The sequence below is a fragment of the Cydia fagiglandana genome, chromosome 8 (assembly GCF_963556715.1).
Source record: "Cydia fagiglandana chromosome 8, ilCydFagi1.1, whole genome shotgun sequence".
Classification (NCBI taxonomy): domain Eukaryota; kingdom Metazoa; phylum Arthropoda; class Insecta; order Lepidoptera; family Tortricidae; genus Cydia; species Cydia fagiglandana.
Genome location: NC_085939.1, coordinates 10,803,044 through 10,817,691, shown reverse-complemented (window position 1 = coordinate 10,817,691; position 14,648 = coordinate 10,803,044).

Sequence of the window (14,648 nt, the reverse complement as noted above, 5' to 3'; positions counted from 1 at the left end):
GACAAAATTATATTAATAAAACAGATTTTAAATAACAAAATAAATAATGTATGTGTGTGTGTGTGTACACAAATTTACTATGTGTACGTACATTTAAATGCATCGAAGGCTCTTCACATTTACACATAAGGGTGGAAGTCCCTTATTCCTTATCCCCTTATCCATCTCCACAGAAAGTCACTCCACTTCTTCATTCTACGTATAGTTTCCCTATACGAATGATATTCCCTATAGGTATAGGTAGTTTTCAATAGTAATTTTTTAACCAATTTTCAAATTGTTTTTTGTATTATTTATGGTATTATTGTCGCTTAATGGGACGTAGGTATGGGTCTGGGACCGTTACTTCTCTAATGTACGGTCGATTTCAGAGTAAGGTATATTTAAGAACAGTTTTAACCCAATTACTCTACAATATCATTCATTTCATAAAACTCATACCACATATCACATAGCATGAGGTATACTCATAGTATTATAATTGGCCTAAAACAGGGCTTGGTCTCTTTAGCATTCACAATAATACACATACCTACCCTGCAGAGGGTACCCTCTGCAGGGTAGGTACTTATGTGTATTATTGTGTATGCTAATTTCGGGAAGTTAATTTAGATGATAGAATTAATTTACATGTCATGCCTTATTATTACATACAATTATAATAAATTCACGAAAATGCCAGAAGAGAGTTACATTTGACTCAAAGTTCGCAATCAAATCCGAGTTCAAAACATGTCTTACGCGGGCGAAATGTTATCTTGCTTTGAACATTCGCTAAGCACATTAAAAGGACTTGAAATACTTATCTGATAATGGAAGAATTTGGGTGCGTATGTACTTACCTAAAAGTTTTTCTTTGATATAAAACACCACAGTTCAGATCTCTCGAAATACTTTGATACGAGAAACTAAACATGTCTCAAGTTTCCTTTTCAAAGTACATAGATTGAGAAATAAGATAATTTCTAGAGGAGCAACATTTAGGGCTCTTTGACATTTTCTGGGCACGTACCGCAGTCGGAGTTTTGGGGGCAAAGCGTCAGCTTTCTCGAAGAAATATTAGGTACCTATGTATTTTATTACGAAATTGTGATCTTAGTTCGATATAATACTTTGTATTTATTCTTCTGCGTGAGTAGGTACATTTATTGTGTATTAAGGGCGGTAATCAAGAATTTACGGACGAGTGTGAATTGAAGCCTGAAGCCGAAGGCTAGGGCTTAATAAACACGGATGCGTTACAGCCATAGGTCGAAATTTATGATTTATGGACCGCTTCGACTACGTGTAATAACAACATTTACGAGCAAGTGTGATGAAAAAATATCTACTACCTAGTACCTAGTATGCTGGTATATAAAAGCGATTGAAAACTACACATTCGCCCAATGTTTGTTCGTTTTTTGTCAATCAGGCTTGAAATCAACGGCTGCCGTTCGCATGGTGGTTCGTAAAGTGTCGGTCAATTGTACACCTACCTACATAGCAGCTACCTATCTAAAAATTTCCATACTTTTTTCGTTCATTCCATTCGGTTACCGTTATAGAGAGTTAAGATAAAAGTGTTAGCATCCTCCCAAAACTCATAAAATCAAATTGTAAAATTAAAAGGGTAGTAGTTGAGTTTTTACCAGAAAATGGCGGTAGGGTGGGCAGGCGGCCATTAGACGATCGGAGCTGAACTCATGAGTCGAGACGGTTGATATTTTAAAGAAAAATTAATGTATCAGTATAATGAAAATACAAATCACTGTTTTTAAAAGGATGCTGTCTTATTTAACCAAGGACAGCTAATAGTCAGAAGTGGGATGACGTTGAAAAACCCACAGGTATGATGATTTCTTTTATTTCAATACCGGACACCGTTACAAGTGAAAATGGTTGCATCACTACAATTAATTGAAATGGTAATGTTCAATCTACGAAAAATACAGGTATATGTACGTGGATAACAAAAAAAAAGTTTAGAATAAGTAAAGTAAAATCAATTACGCATTTGATCTATCATATAGGCAGTTGAAAATTAAGTTAATGTTTATTTCGATGGAATGAAAATACCTAAATGTATATTTGTAAGCACTTATTATTAACTATGTACATTAAAATAACATCAAAGTATGTCACTCTGCAAGTCATACATTATTTAAAGTATATCGTTTACTGATAGAACAGTAAAGTCTAGTTTTATATAGTAACAAAATTCCTGTTTGATTGATTGTTCATTTACTGAACGGCCAGGTGAATATTTTTAAACTAGGGACGTATTCTGTTTAAATTCGATTGCTTATTATGATGACGATTACGAATACCCATTAACCGATCATCATTAAGGACTGTAGCTGATCTTGGATCTGCTAGCTTTAGTACTAAAGCCGCTATTACAACTCATTGTTATATGGTCGTATTGTGTGATTTGTTTGTCATTTTCACACTTACTTGAGTATTTGATAGAATAATTATTTCAATTGGTAATTTGGATCATTTAAGGTAATTTCTTTGTTTATACCAATTTATTCGAGTTAATAGCGGCCGTTGTGTTTAATAACAGATCGGAATGGGGAAAAGTTGCCAAGGGTTCGTTCATATGTTCACCATAGTATTTATTCGTACACTATCATAGCGTATTTATTGTGTATATTTATACATTGTGTAAGAATGGACATTTTCTTGTAATAAACTTGATCGACGTTTTACCGGCGTTTAGCTGCACTGTGGAGTACACACTAATAGTATGACAGACAGTAAAATGATCCATTGATTCAAAATAGCACAGCGAGAGGTGCGAACGAGCTTGAATAAAAAAAAGGGGTATGTTTGCAACTGGAGATTTGTTTATGGGGAAAACTATTTTAATAAAAAAATAAATCAGTATTAGACCATTTAAACGTAGGGGGTTATATTACTATTTACAATATTAGTTACTGAGTATCTGACAATCACTACTGATTATTACATCACATCAAATAATTAAATATGGGTGTAAGTAATTTTTTGTAAATCATTATGTATTATTGATTTAAGCTTGTTTACTTTAATAACTGGAGACATGATTTCTTATGTATGTTGGGTCGAAATAAATAAAATAATATAAGTATATACACAAAGTTGCTGTATAAGTACTGATATATATTTACAGTTACTACTCGTTTATATAGTTTTCACCGAACCGATTTTTATTCACGAATCGACAATCAATAAAGTTTACTTATTATATGAGGATATTATATAAATGTCCTCGGGTAATGAGACGCCATATAATTACGCCTTCGTATACCAACAGTACAGTCGTACGTAAAAGCGATTATACCACTAGAGGCGACGAGAGTTCGACCAGTGGGCGCAGCACGGTTCCATTTTTATCGACTATCACTATGCGCGTTCCTTTCGCACTAACATACTTGTTAGAACGTGACAGGCATGGTGACAAGCGATAAAAACGCGACCGTGCTACGCCGCCAGTAAAGTATCAACACGACGTACAGACACATACATATTATAAGTACTTAATCTATTGATAAAATGCAGTCATTTTACAAGTCAATAATGTAAGTACGTATGCTTAAATAATTTTACATGTCATCTAATTGTAACATTAATTATTATTACATATTTACGTAGATATATTATTTGTATCTCCATTTTGGATTTCACGGGCTTATGGGTCCCGCCTTGTGATGGGATTGCGTGGGGACGTGGATCCGACGCGTGGAGGCTCTTTGGAGAGCTTTGTGTGTGCATGTAGAGCACCTACTGGAACCCGTTCACAGGTACACTTTAATATTTATCATTATGAGATATTTCATATCATAGTCTAGCGTTTACCAAACTATGGGTCGCGACCCATTGGCGGACCGCGAGCGACTATTGACTCTGGGCCCTGAAATCGGTAAGAAAATATCTGAGCGTTACCTCGGGTAATATTTTATGCCCCTTCTCAAGATGGCTCATGGGAGGTGGGTCTCGAATTTGGCAGTTTTTGTTAGGTGCATCGGAGCCCAGTCAACTTTGGAACCACTGGTAATAGTCATTCAATTGAACGTTGCCGCCATACTCGCAGTTCTCGAAGGAGACGTCGTGGTAGTTACTTAACACACTGAGTCATTACTATTAATAGTTCAATGACCAAACACCATCATATTTAAACAGTTGACCACAGTCATGCAGAACGTTTTAACGAAGTTCTGTTTAGAAAATTTAAAATTGACGACTCACTGGAAGAGTATTTCCACGCAAGGCGATTCTAGTGAAAATATGTAAGTTTTTAAAGTCAAGACGCCGTTGACTGTACAAGCAGTTGCATTTTATTTATTTAGGTCTACCAACAGTTATTACTTACATCTAATACACTTTATTATATAATAATATTTACGATTACATATAACCATAAAAGAAAACATTCAGTGATGCATAATTAATTAAAAAAAAAAAAGAACTGCAAACTTGAAATTACGAAGCTAAATGGACGATTATCACTAACACCTTGTAAAGCGTAGTTCCCCGCCGCGTCTGTCTGTTTCTGTGTTTGTGTGTTCGCGATGAACTCGGGAACTGCTGTGCGAATTTTCGTGTGGATTTCGCCTGTCGATGGAGTGGTTCTTGAGGAAGGTTCGTGTATGTATGGTTTGTTGGCCCGTGCGAGGTCGGCCGTGGAGGTGCGTTGGCCGGGCGGGTCGCTAGTGAATATAGTAGTAATAGTAAAACACTTTATTGTACAAAAATAAAAACAAAACAGAATATTATAGGTAAGTTCAAATTTAATGTTTTTTTTTAAACTGGGCGATGAGTCAAAATGAATTCCACAGCAGTGGCTGTGATTGTTGAGCAATCTACACAGTCTGGACAGGGAGTCACAGGGAGAATTAGTAGCGCCTAGAAAGGTTTTACTAAGTATCGAAGATAGAGGGTCTATTGTGTTTCTAGGTTAAGTAACATGGGACACTAAATCTACTTTTGTTTGATGGTTTGGTTTGTGTAAAGTCTTTGGCGTCCAGTTATCACTGTTATCAGCAATCATTATTCTTTGCTCTTACTTTTATGAATATGGCTGTGTGTAATCATACAAAATTAATATAAAAAAAAAAAATTGGAGACTTAGCAAGTATCTTGTTTATCTAGACTATTTATTTGGAAGTGTCGTAGTCTCTCTGAATAATATGTGTAATGGAGTTGTGTGGAGCTAAATATGTATTTTAATTACTTTAAATGAAAAAAAAAAATAGTATTGAAATTTATTTGAATTTCATGTTTTATTATGTCATTTTATTTTAAATGTACTTATATGGAATGGACATCTCTGGAGTGGATTCATTTCATTCATTCACATACCAAAGAAATCTCCTCTGCACTCTCTCTTTCTCTTTGCAATGTGATGAATAGTGAGGCCGCTAGGCCGTGCGACAGTCTTCTAAAATGTTTCAAACGAAATAGTTATATGAAAGGGATATCATCCTACTTGTTGTTAGAAATTGTTTACCAGGCCTTATGGTAGAATCTAGTATCATTATATACAGCAATATTTTTAAAAATTGCCACAATATACAACTTCAATGCATGGTAGAAAAGCTCATCTTTTTGTCAAAGGTTATAACTCCAAGGTTTTTGATGTGGTCAAATTCTCTAAAGTACTTTCTAGCGCTGTCGTAGTACGAATGTATACAGTTCAAATGTGTTGTAAATTTCATATGTAAACATTTTATGATATTTGACTGCGTGGAGTTCTCGGCGTAGGTATAGGTATTCTATTGATTTACTCTGTATATGCCGCTTTACTAAAGTTCCACGTAACCAGGTGTAGGAATTTGTCTAGCAAACTATAAATCCTCGGCGTATAGACGTGGGCAGCAATATACAAAACTATTTGAGATAATAATACAAAAAAAAAAAAGATTAAATACGATTGCACCAACGTGAGATCCCTGCAGAACTCCGAAACGAATGTCTCGCATTTATCAACTATGGCATTAACTACAACAAAGAAGATTTTCTCCATATCAAATGTGATTTTAACCACGGGAGAAGAGACCATAAATATCTTAATGAGTCAATTTTGTGAAGTAAAGTACTTATGGTCCCTATGAGCCTTGCTGTAATCGGTGTTTTATACGTCTGGTCATCGATAGCCTAGCTCTGGCAACCTTGTGCTGGTGGTCAGTTATAATTTGCCTAAAGTGTAACCCAATGAATGATCATAACAGAGACTCAAACAGTTTTGACAGGATTGGAATTGATTTGTAATTGGAAACTAGTGTATTATCATAATATTAATGAATTGGAACAACTTTGTAAAAGTTGGCAACTTTTGGATATTGGCCAGAATTTAATGAGTAAACTTATAAATAAATAATCTGCAATGGCGTAATTAAGCTACACCTTTGACAATAAGAGTTTCAGGTTCGATCTAGATCCTTGAATGGATATCCAATGTTTTTTAAGTATGGAATCACAGTCAATAAACACAGATCCTAAAATCATTCTGAAATCGTGTCACTTAGGTACTTCACATGGTACATCTTCTGAAATGAAAACTGTACAGCAAATAAATTACATATCTGAGGCTGATTAGATACAACAGGCATTCTATTTGCCATCGAAGCCGGATATGTCCCTGAGCAACTACGTATATTCGTATCAAAACACCAAATATCTGGAACTAACTTGCAATTAGTTTTCAAGCATGTTAATAATTATACGTATATTAGCATTTTATATTCTGTACTAGTTTATATTATATAGTATTATTCCAAGTTTAACAACGTAACGGCTTAATAAAACAATATGGCTAATACAGTGTACCAAGGTACGATGATTGTAATATTAGTTCTAATGACAGTGCGTAGGGCTGATATGTTATCTGTGACTTTTAACTTTGCCTGTCAACTTGTGAAGTATTATTGCGGCTAAATGAGAAACCTGCTTTGTAAAACGAATATTAATTATAAACCTGTGAAGAAGAATATCGTCTTTATATTTGAAAGCAGCATAATAATCCCCAGAACGAGGCTCACAGGGTGGGCTTTCACGTATATGAATAATAATAACAGTGCACCTTAAAAAAAATACGCTGGTGGATATTTCTTCTAAAGAGTTCTCATACTTTTGTAAGGAATTCTAACATCGAGTTCCTGTATTTCTTTAAGTATCCCAATCCAATCTTTGGTGAACCATCATATGATGAGATACATTCTCTTACTTGATTTATTAAAGACACTAATTATAATATTGTTGTAAACAGTTGCATGAAAGTCGGGCAGGATTGTTTTACGAGGATTGAGATGACTTTTTTGTTTGAATTCCAATTTGTAATACCTAATGGAGATCAATTTTACTTGGTACCTATACCCTCAGCTGGATTGACTTCAAAGTCTGAAGTAGTGCCTAGTGAGATATAAATCAAGGATTTTATTTTGCTTATTGGAAACGTAATTATAATTATGTTGCTTGAAGTTGTTAAGATAAGGACGCGGGCAGGGTCCTGGCAAGTCTAAAAATAATCCCCAAATCATCTAAGAACACACTACTGGATGCTCCTTCATGTAATCATATCATATAATAATAACAATAACTACATATATTCATACAAAATGATGTTTTATGACAACATGTGATTTGAAATTTGTAAAGACTTTAATGTTAAGTATACAGGAAATAAAATAAGACGTGGAAAATGGTGGAACATAATCTTAAAATGAATTCAGATGATTTAAAGTTTGAGTGTCCCAAGTCCAATTATAGTCAGAATTATCGCCTTTTCTAAAGTACATGTCCGCGACGCGTAAGAAGCGTTCGTTGCGGGTACAAACGTATTTGTGGTGCAGGTCCTTCGCTTTAAGTCGGGCTGCAGCGTGAGATGTTCAAGATTTGCATTTGACAGATGTACGGTTACACAATTATATTGCTGTTTTCTTTATAAATCCAATGTGTGCGTGCCGTTGTTCAGCTTGTCACTGGAGTGAGATTTATTGAATTTAATGAAGTCCGCCAAGTTTCAGGAGTTTGATCGTTGGACTACGTTACGATGGTGCGGGGCCGCAGGCTGTTGGCGGTGCATGTATTTTAATGTTTTTATTTGCCACTTATCGCTGATTTAATGATGAGCATATGCTCTTTGAAGTTTTCGTGTTTCTTTGTACGACAGCCATAGCCGGACCAAGTTACGGCTTGCTCGTCTTTATATTATGGTTTTGTTGACTATTGTTATTAAAAATTGATTGAAGTAAAAATCTGGCATAAGTATAAGTAACAGATGTTCATACTTGTTCTAACAGTTGCAGATACAAGAGACGGTGGCCGTCCCCGGGAAAGCGGAAAGTTCTCGGGACGCACATGGAACCGCGGGTGTCGCTGAGTAATCTGAAATTGCTCGGGGCTCGCAAGGAATTTTGGACGTTAGTCGGAAATTATCCAGGACGTACAAGGAACTGTGGCCGTCGCTGGGTAATTGGAAATTACCCAGGACGAGCAAGGAACTGTGGCCGTCGCTGGGTAATCGGAAATTACCCAGGACGAGCAAGGAACTGTGGCCGTCGCTGGGTAGGCGGAAATTACCCAGGACGCGCAAGGATAAGACAAGATAAGATATGATTTATTGTTTAACTTTGTACAAAGATGTTACATAATACTATTAAGAAGCAACAGTTTATCCATCACGGACTTACAATATAATTATGACTAATCTATAAAAATTAACACACACTAAAATTAATACATGCAGACACTATTACCATAATAGTCAAACACTTTCATGCTGTAGAAGACTCTACTAATAAGCCATTTGTGTGTGGTTGGTTTGAACTGTTGACGTTGTTCGGTAATCGGATATTACCCAGGACCCACAAGAAATCATGAACGTTACTGGGTAGTCGGTAACTACCTTTACTTATATTATTATTATTTTTTAGTGGTGCGCGTGCCGCGACCGCTGCAGGGGACCATCGAGTGCGCCGACTTCTGGCCGAAGGGTGTCGTGTTTCGGAGGTTCCGGAACAAACTGCCGAATCCGACACAAGACCAGACGATTCAGCGGAGCCACGCCGTTTTGTCGCCTAAATAGTGTTTCGTTTTTAAGTTTATAAAATGCATATATGTTAGTCTGTAAGGTATAGGTAATATGGGCCTTGTTGCCTGACTTAAATTTCTAAATAAATAAATAAATATTTGATTAATTAGAACAGTGATACGGTGACTAAAATACTTAGTGTACCTAAACCTATACCTTGAAGAATAAAAATATATAAGTAAAGAAAATTGTTATGTTGCTATGCTACTTAGAATTTTGAGTGAATATTAGTTTGTTGTTATAATGTGTATTTATGGTATACCGATATCTTGAAAATAATTTATTACTAAAACATAAATCAAACAAAGAAGTAACGTTATATACCTACCATAATATATTTTTCCTTTAATTTAAGAATGTGAATTGTTTTGTTAAATTTTTTTTGTTATGAATGTGATATTAATTCGATTAATTTGGGTATGGGGGCCATACCCTAATTATTTAGAATGGCCGAGACATATCGGAATGAGGACATTCCGACTGCAGAATGGCCGACTGTTAGCATCCTCCCAAAACTCATAAAATCAAATTGTAAAATTAAAAGGGTAGTAGTTGAGTTTTTACCAGAAAATGGCGGTAGGGTGGGCAGGCGGCCATTAGACGATCGGAGCTGAACTCATGAGTCGAGACGGTTGATATTTTAAAGAAAAATTAATGTATCAGTATAATGAAAATACAAATCACTGTTTTTAAAAGGATGCTGTCTTATTTAACCAAGGACAGCTAATAAAAGGTAATGGAAATAAAAATTTGGGACACTTCCTTATCCCATTAAAAATGTTACATTTTTCTTCATACTTACTGTTTTAAAATATCACTCCATTCTGATGCAATAAAACGCAGCAATCCCAGGGAACAGTAATGCAATAAAACCAAGGCCCATCTATTCAAGCTCTTATCCTGGCATGATGGGGCTCTCTAGACTCTATAGTACTCTACGCCATGAGTGTGTTTAGAGTGAAATCAGAAAATAGGATTTATTGCTTTTAACGTATTTCATGGTAGAAATCCAGTTCATTAATAATAGATGCACTAAATTCCAACCGTCTAATTATTAGCTCTATTGGCAAAGTAATTTTATGTTAAATACCTATTAATGTTGTTATTCAATTACGTTATGTTTATAATTATATTTTCCTAAATATACAGGTAGGTTTGTTTAGTATTACATTAGGTATACATGTAGATACCTAGATTATTGTGGACACGCGTAAATTTTGCATTGATTTGAATTTGAATATACGTCGTATTCTTGATGCACAGTCAACCGTCAAATAAACTGGTTGAAAACTACCCCGCTTTGTTAAAGAAAATTAATGTGCAAATGTGCATTCACCTATATAGAACTACATCGGTATAAGTATAAATAGTTTGGTAGTATTATACCGGGTGTGGCCTGTAACACGAGCAAATAATTAAAACATAGATTGTACTCCTCAAACGGTGACACTTTTGTTCAACAACTTTTAAAAATTATGAAGTATTTCGACTCCCTATTTTTCATACAAAATAAATATTATTTCCAATGGACGCCATCGCCATATTGTGATTGACATTGCTTGTCACACCTTAAACATAACAAAATTCGCAATAAATTGCGTCTTAGAATAAACTTAAAAGTGTATTAAAAATCAAACCACAAGTTATTTTTAAAAGTCGCTGAACAAATGTTGATCAGTATGAGGAGTACAGCCTACAGTAAAATTTTTTGCTCATACTACAGGCCACACCCGGTATAAAAATAAATATTAAATAGTTTTGGTTTAAATTTATTATTTTTATGTTTTAGTTATTTTTTCATATTTCAGAATAAATCTGCCACGGGACAACTAACTATGTAAGTAACAATGTGTAGATTAATTCATATGGAATTTGAATCACGATGACCTACCTATCTGTACAAAGCCAAAGTTGTAACAAACACGGCAGTAAAACACAAAACTTAATACTTAGTTACTGACGGAGCTGAAAGTACAAACAATTTTGCGTCTCAGTAAATGCACGATAAATGCCTCGCAAATTTACTACAAAAGTGTAGGTAGTTCGAATGGAATAAAATTATTCAGCGAAGCAGAAACATGCCACCTATGCCACATAGAAACGTCAGAAAGAAAAGAAACGTTGTGATTTTATATGCAATGCAAACCAATGAGCTCTTCGGGGTTGCCTACGATGTGACTACCGTATACATATACGATTAAGGTACACATATCACATACCTATAGGATTTAGCTCACACTGTGTTAAATATCATACAGAGGAAAGTAAGTAGACCACTCCTCCACTCCATATAATCCCTTATTCTTAAACTAATAACGCATAGACAGATAGTCCCCATACGGTGAACCTGCCAAAAGTGAAGCCGAAACACGATGGATGTGTGCGTGCAACGCTCGTGTTTTACGCTCAGCAAACTCACACATATATACAAAATATGTTGCCAGTATTCATTTACATCTCTCAAAGTAGGGGATTTTTAACAACATCCACACTTGGTTATTAATAACTAGCTGTTGCCCGCGACTTCGTCCGCGTGGAATCTTATCTTCAACATTTTACATCTTTAGTACCTATAATTTTCATATCCAAGCAATGTTGAAATTAAGTACTTTTCTTTTTTAGCAAGTTGTATGAAGTTATAAGTCAAGTGGATTTTGATGTTGGTTGCTGAAATTACTTTTCTTGTATTCTCATAATAGGTACCTATGCCCTTATACAAAGATTCAAGTTCCGCACTCACAAAATATCTGATCTCCATACAAACTTTCAACCCCTTTCTCACCACCTTGGGGGATGATTTTCAAAAATGCTTGAATTAGATTTCATGTTTTTTTTTAATTTAATACCTTTTTTATGCAAAAAGTTCAAGCTCTTAGCTTAAAATTAAATTTACACCATCGTCTTGTGGTCTTTCATCCTCTTTTTTAACCCCCTTAGGGGATGAATTTTGAAAAACGCTGAAATTAGTTTTCTTATATTTTAATTTAAAACGTTTTAACAGTTTCAAGTTCCTTGCTTAAAATAAAATTTGCACCCGCAGACGAACTTTCATCCCCTTTTTAACCCCCTTAGGGGTTGAAATTCCAAAAACGTTGTAATTACTTTTTTTGTAATCGGCTATTATGCCTTTCTAAGAAGTTTCAAAACCATTGCAATGGATTCAAACTTTCAACCCCTTTTTAACCCTGTTAGGGGATGAATTTTACAAAACGCTGAAATCACTTTTTCTGTCTTCTAATAATATCCCTAAATACAAAGATTCAAGGCCCATACTCGAAAAAATGTTTGATATCCATACAAACTTTCAACCCCTTTTTCACCACCTTAAGGGATGAATTTGCAAAAACGCTGAAATCAGTTTTCTTGTATTTTAATAATATATCTTTTAACGAAGTTTCAAATTCCTAGCTCAAAAGAAAACTTTAACCCCATACAAACTTTCATCCCCTTTTTAACCCTATTAGAGGATGAATTTTACAAAACGCTGAAATTACTTTTATTGTCTTCTAATAATATCCCCAAATACAAAGATTCAAGTCCCGCGCTCGAAAAAATTTTTGTTATCCATACAAACTTTCAACCCCTTTTTCACCACCTTGGGGGATGATTTTTCTATAACGCTGAAATGAGTTTTCTTGTGTTTGAATTCGATACTTTTTTACAAAGTTTCAAGCTCCTAGCTTAAAATAAAAGTTGCACCCGAAGACGAACATTCATCCCCTTTTTAACCCCCTTAGGGGTTGAATTTCCAAAAACTTTGCAATAACTTTTTTTTGTAATTGGCTATTATGCCTTCCTAAGAAGTTTCAAAGCATTTGTAATGGATTAAAATTATCAACCCCTTTTTAACCCTGTTAGGGGATGAATTTTACAAAACGCTGAAATTACTTTTCCTGTCTTCTAATAATATCCCTAAATACAAAAATTCAACTCCACCACTCGAAAAAATTTTTGATATCCATACAAACTTTTAACCCCTTTTTCACTACCTTAGGGGATGAATTTTAAAAAACGCTGAAATTAATTTTCTTGTATTATAATAATATATCTTTTTACGAAGTTTCAAATTCCTAGCTTAAAAAAAAACTTTAACCCCATACAAACTTTCATCCCCTTTTTAACCCCCTTAGGGGTTGAATTTCTCAAAATCGCTTCTTATCTCTTGTACACTTTATAAATGCAATCTGGTGTACAAATTTCAACTTTCTGGCTTTTGTAGTTTCGGCTCTGCGTTGATGAATCAGTCAGTCAGGACACTTGCATTTATATATATAGATTAGGAAGTGTGTAGATTCGATTTTGTAGCAAAAGCTTTTTGTTTATTTTGGGATTTATTGCATTTCTGTACTTTGTGAAATAAGGTTTAAATAAATAGCTGATAAGTTTTTACTATTTTATTTTTATTCAACAAAATAAAAGCGCATAAAATAATAAGAATACATTTAAATATGACAGAGCATATTCGACTGTGTTTAGTCGGTTTCCAATGTTTCCATATTGCGTCATTCCGATTTAGTCTACTTTTGTTCCTTCCATCTCGCAGACAGCAGATCAGTCAGAAAACTGAAACGAACATTACACATAATAAAAATTAGAAAAAAAAATAAGTACCTAAATAATTAACTTAATTATAATTTTCTACAATTATACAATTAAATTCAATTGAGCGTATTTATTTTAGAATGTAGACGTCATGTTCCATTTGGAGGAAAAAATATTCACTACACTGGCAACATTTAGAAGAAATGGCAGCTGACGAAAATTTGGATTGTTGTATTTACGATTATGTAAAAATATCACCTTAAACTCGGTACTTACGCGTGAAATGTAATATCGGGCGGTTTATTTTTATTATATGATGTGTTGTGACACCCATTCACTGTACAAACAATCATCTTTCCTGTAGTTTTTGATTTTTAAACGGGAGGTGTACACACACCGATTTGACTTTGAGTACTGCGACGGGCGTTCGAATACGCCGATACGAGTGTGACGAGACGTCGCACTTGAAATGGCTTCACTGGGGGTGTACGGACTAGGGATCTATGCCTTATAAATCTATGCCTTGTAGCTCTACTATGAGTTCCGTGAATGACAGTGAGAAGTGAAGATAGTGAGAAAGTTAAGGAAAATGTATGGAGTAATTGTACAGTGCCTCTACCGGTCACGTAAAGAACTAAAAATTTCAATTTGTACCATGAGTTACAAACGTTTTTACGCGAGTTTTCCATACTTGCCTAACTTCACACCTAAAACGCTCTCTTTCTAATTATATAATGAAAACTGAGCCAGAATTATTCTGCGTAAATACTTTACGCGAGTAAACGTGACAGATGTTATGGAAAAATACGTGCGTTTCCAACGTGACATTTCTGTCAACTTGTAAACACAACAAATACGCAGATTTTTCACGAATATTAATGCAATTTTCAACGTAATATGTATAAATTTATAACAGTATGTAAACTTCAAGCAAAACTTTAAGGGATAAATCAATTAATAGTTCGATAAAAGGCTGATTTAGTACAAAGGTAATGAGTTATACTTGACATCATATTTTCCTATTTCTACTGCTACATTTGCGAAAATCACA